Here is a 5,329-nt window from a genome sequence, read left to right on the forward strand (position 1 = left end):
TTTTGTTAATTTTTTCAAAGAAGCAGTTTTTGGCCTTGTTAACTCTTTCAATTGTTTTTCTATTCTCTAATTCATTTAATTTTGCTGTAGTTTTTATTTTTTGCTTTCTTTTGGTGCCTGACAGTTCCTTTTGTTGCTCTCTTTCTGTTTGTTCAAGTTGTAGGGAGAGTTCTTTCATTTTGGCTCTTCTTTAATATGTGTGCCTTTATTGATATAAATTGACCTCTGAGCACTGCTTTCACCATGTCCCAAAGGTTTTCATAGGAAGTGTTTTCAGTCTTATTGAATTCTGTGAATTTCTTTATTCTCTCCTTAAGGTCTTCCATAACCCAGTCTTTTTTGAGCAGGGTATTGTGCAGTTTCCAAGCATTTGATTTCTTTTCCCTGGTTTTTCTGTTATTGATTTTTACTTTTATGGTCTTTCATTCAGAGAAGATGTTTTGTAATATTTCAATGTTTTGGGTTCTGCAAAGGCTTGTTTTATGACCTAATATGTGATCTATTCTAGAGAATGTTTCATGTGCACTAGAAAAGAAATTATAGTTTGCAGCTGTTGTGTGGAGTGTTCTGTATAAGTCTATGAAGTGAAGTTGTTTAATTGTAGCACTTAGATCTTCCGTGTCTCTATTGAGCTTCTTACTGCATTTCCTATCCTTCACCGAGAGTGTTGTGTTGAAGTCTCCTGCTATAATTGTGGAGGTGTCTATCTCACTTTTTAATTCTGTTAACATTTGTTTTATGAATGTTGTGGCCCTATCATTGGGTGCATAAATATTTAATACAGTTATATGTACCTGGTAAATTGTCCCTTTAATCTTTATGTAGTGTCCTTCTTTATCCTTTGTGGTGGATTTAATTTGAAACTCTATTTTGTTGGAAATTAATATTGCCTCTCCTGCTCTTTTTTGATTGTTGTTTGCTTGATATATTTTTATCCATCCTTTCAGTTTTGGTTTATTTGTGTCTCTTAACTCTAAAGCGTGTCTCTTTTAGGAAGCATACAGACTGATCGTGTTTTTTTATCCAGTCTGCAACTTTCTGTCTCTTTATTGGTGAATTTAGTCCATTTACATTAAGTGTAATTATAGACAAGTATGAGTTTAGTGCTGTCATTTTGATACCTGTTTTTGACAATTTCATTTTCCATTTACTTTTTTGTGCTGAGTTTTTCTTTGTAGAATGTGTGTTCCTCCTTTTTATAGTAGTTGAATTTATTTTGGTGAGTCGTTATGTTTATCTTGGTTTTTATTTTGAAGTATGGAATTGTTAGACCTTGTTGTGGTTACCTTAATATTTACCCTGGTTTGAGTAAGTAAAAACCTAAGTTGTTTCGCCCTGTATCGCCTTGGTTTCCTCTCCATATGTAATTTCTAAGCCTCCTGTATTTAGTCCCTCTTTTTTCACTATCGTAATCTTTTATATAATCACATCAATGATTCCCTGTTTTGAGCAATTTTTTAATTAATCTTATTTTGTTTTTGTGATTTCCCTATCTGGGTTGATATCAGGATGTTTTGTTCTGTGACCTTGTGTTGTGTTGGTATCTGATATTATTGATTTTCTGACCAAAGAATTTCCTTCAGTAATTCTTGCAGTTTTGGTTTGGTTTTTGCAAATTCTCTAAGCTTGTGTTTATCTGTAAATATCTTAATTTCACCTTCATGTTTTAGAATTTTGCTGGATATATGATTGTTCGCTGACAGTTTTTCCTCTTTCAGTGCTCTATATATGTTATCCCATTGTCTTCTTGCCTGCATGATTTCTGCCGAGTAGTGCAAACTTATTGATTCTCCTTTGTAGGTAACTTTTTTTTTATCCTTGGGTGCTTTTGAAATTTCTCTTTATCTTTGGTTTTGGCAGGTTTGATGATATGTCTTGGTGATTTTCTTTTGGGATCTATTTTGTATGAGGTTCGGTGAGCATCTTGGGTAGATATCTTTTCATCTTTTACAATGCCAGGGAATTTTTCTGCCATCAGATCTTCCACTGTTCTCTCTGTATTTTCTGTTATCCCTCCCTGTTCTGGAACTCGAATCACACGCAAATTATTCTTGATAGAGTACCCCATGATTCTTAGGGTTTCTTCATAGTTTTAAATTCTATTTGATTTTTCTTCAACTATATTTGTGTCAATTGTCTTATCCTCCAGCTCCCCCACTCTGCATTCCAGTTCCTCTATTCTGCTCCTGTGACTTCCTATTGAGTTGTCTGAATCTGTGACTTTATTGTTAATCTTTTGGATTTCTGAATGCTGTCTCTCTATGGATTCTTACAGCTTATTAATTTTTTCACTATGTTGTTGAATAATCTTTTGGATATCTTCAACTGCTTTATCCGCGTATTCCTTGGTGTTTTCTGTAGATTGCCTTATTTCATTTGTGAGGTCATTCCTGATGTCTTGAAGCATTCTGTATATAATTTTTTTATATTCTACATTTGGCAATTCTAGGAATGTATCTACATCTGGGAATGATTTTGATTCTTTGATTTGGGGGTTTGTAGAAGGAATCATGGTCTGCTTCTTCATGTGATTTGATGTCGACTGCTGTCTCTGAGCCATTTATAAGATATTGTAATATTTTATATTTGCTCACTGAGTCTTATCTTCTTATTTTGTTTTGTTACAGTACACCCAGATGGGCTACTAGATTGTGGTATCGTGATTGATGTAGCTTTTGAATCACTTACGTCCTGTTACCAGCTTGCCTGAGCTGTTACCAGGTATATAAGTGTATGAGTCCATTCACTATTCTTGAATAGAATCAGCTCAGGTGTCCTGATAGCTGGTCACCTAGTGTGTGGTGTAGGCTCTCACCTATTATCTTAGAGGAGTAGTGGTGATGGTTGTATGCACCAGTTTCTATTAGTGGCAGGGGGTCACATTTCGAGGAGGGCAGGATGCTGACAGCCTTCCTTCAAGTGTCAGTGAGGTAGGTGTGGCTCTATTCTCTAGAGCACTCTGGTGGGTGGGCTTTGCAGCTGTATCTTAGGCACCCAATGCTTGGGTAGGCGTCACTATTCTCAGACCCCTCTAGCAGGTGGCTAGGTGATGTGGGTGGAGTCTCAGCCCTCAGTTCGCTGGTGTGGATCAGTGAGGGCTCTGTTTAGTAGGTAGAGAGGTATCTGACCTCCAAAACTTGCCTTTCCACTGCTGAGCTAAAACAATTATGGTCAGATCTCTATCAGAATTGCCTTTACATTGTAATAGCCACCTAGTTACCTGTAGGGTGAAAGCCAAAGACTATGGGTCTGTTAATGCCTGGATGGAGCTGATTCTGTACTGTTATTTCAGTTTAGGGAAGTCAGGGAAGGATTTTTTCTTTGATTGTTAAATGCTGCTTTTCTCAGGCCAGGAGAATGGGTTAGAAAAGAAAGAAGAAAAAAATTCAGCAGTGCACTTCACTCTCTGGCACAGAGGATTCCAATGTTAATGAAGCTGGCTGGGGCAATGAGGGGTGGAATCAGATACATAGAAGAGAGTAGCCTGGCAAAACATACAAAGTTACTTATGTTGTTTGGTGAGAACTGTTTTTTCTGAGATTCCAGAGCATTGTGTCGCTCGTGTGTGCTGGCTGGATCCCTGCTGAGACTGTCCCAGAGGGTTAGGGCTGCATCCATGCTCACACTGTCTCAAGAAGCCACAATCGGCTCCCCCACATTTAGTCCAAAGCCCAGCACCAAGGTTTCCTTTCTGGGACGCTGCACTCCAGGCTCCAAAACCAGTCGCTGCTTCCCTATAGTTTTTCGTTTCCCTGTCAGCCGCGTCTGTGTGGAGCCTGCGTGTGCTGCCTGGGTCCCCTCTGAGGTTGGTCCTGAGGGTTAGGCCTATATCTGTTCTTCCCTGTCTCAGTAAACCACAATCAGCCCCACCACTCTGACACCAGGAAACCGCGAGGGCTCAAGGCTGCGGCGTGGGACACTGGCTCCGGAAGCAGTCCCTGCTGCAGCGTGGCTTTCGCTCCCCCGTCACTCAGGTCAACTCCTTAGTTCTGTGTTTGATGGTCAGGGTTTGTAGATTGTCCTTTATGTAATCAGTTCACTTGTTTTTTCGAGTCTTTGTTTCAAGAAGGATAAGCGGAATCTTCTACCTAGTCAGCCATCTTGGTCCTGCCCCCGTGTCTGCCTCTTTATGTGATTTGATATTGACTGTTGTCTCTGAGCCATCTATAAGTTATTGTATTAGTTTATTTTATGCTTGCTTTTTGTATCCTAGATTCTTGCTTTGTTTAGTTTTGGTATTCCCAAATAAGCTGCTTGAGTGCACTAGGTTGATTATTTTCACCTTTGAAGCTCTAATGTACTATCACCAGATGGCTAGCACTGTTACCAGGCATATGAGCCTAGGAGTTCATTTACTTTTCTTGTATGGATTCAACTCAGGTGCCCAGGTAGTTGGTCATAAAGTGTAAGGTACAGGCTCTGTCCTACAGTCTTAGAGGGGCAGGGGTTATTGGTGTAGGCAGAAGTATCTGGCTGCAGTAGGGGGTCCGAGTCTGATCAAGGCAGGGGTCTGACAGCTGTGCTCTGAGTGTCTGTGAGGAAAGTGCATCCCTGTTCTGTAGAGCACACGGGTGGGTTCTGCAGAAGGGCGATGGGTACCCAATGCTTTTGGTTGTAAGTTCTGGGCGGTACTACTTATCCTTGGAGCCCTGTCACAGGTGGCCAGGTATTGTGGGTGGAGCCAGCAGTCCTTAGGCCCCTGATGTGGGTAGGTGAAGACCCTGTTTAATAGGCAAAGCAGTGTCAAACATCAAACACCCATCTTTCCACCGTTCAGCTGAAACAGTTGCAGTCTGGCAACAAGGGCGTATTCTCCTGAAATGGGCCCACACAGGTCCATGCTGGGGTGAAAGGTATTCAAAGCCCATGGACCGTTTGTGCCTGAACAAGAGCTACTTCTGTCCTGAGCTCCCCAGCTTAATTGAGCTGGCAGATTATCTTTCCCTCAGTTGTGAACTTATACCTTCTTCAAGGATGGAGAAATGGCTCAGAGTGGTACCAGGGCCTATCTCAGGCCCAGGGAAGTTGACAGCCACTGAAGCCGGCTTGGGGGCTGGGGGCGTGGTAAAATAAACACAAGTAATTAGCTTTTGCCGAGAGTGCCGTTCTTCTCTTGTTCTGGAGGTGTGAGTAGTCTGTGCAACTTGCTGTCCTTCCCTGAGCTAAACGCCTGTGGAACGCCACTGCCAGCCCCACTGCAGTCGCTCCAGGGAACGGTGCCTGAGGGTTCCTGGCTGTTCAGGTCCAGTAACTCCTCTCCACTTCTGAATAGTCTCTCCCTCCCCCTGCCGCTCAGTCCGTTTTCTAACTTTTCCTTTGATGTTCAGGG

Source organism: Loxodonta africana, unplaced genomic scaffold, assembly GCF_030014295.1.
Source record: "Loxodonta africana isolate mLoxAfr1 unplaced genomic scaffold, mLoxAfr1.hap2 scaffold_184, whole genome shotgun sequence".
Classification (NCBI taxonomy): Eukaryota; Metazoa; Chordata; class Mammalia; order Proboscidea; family Elephantidae; genus Loxodonta; species Loxodonta africana.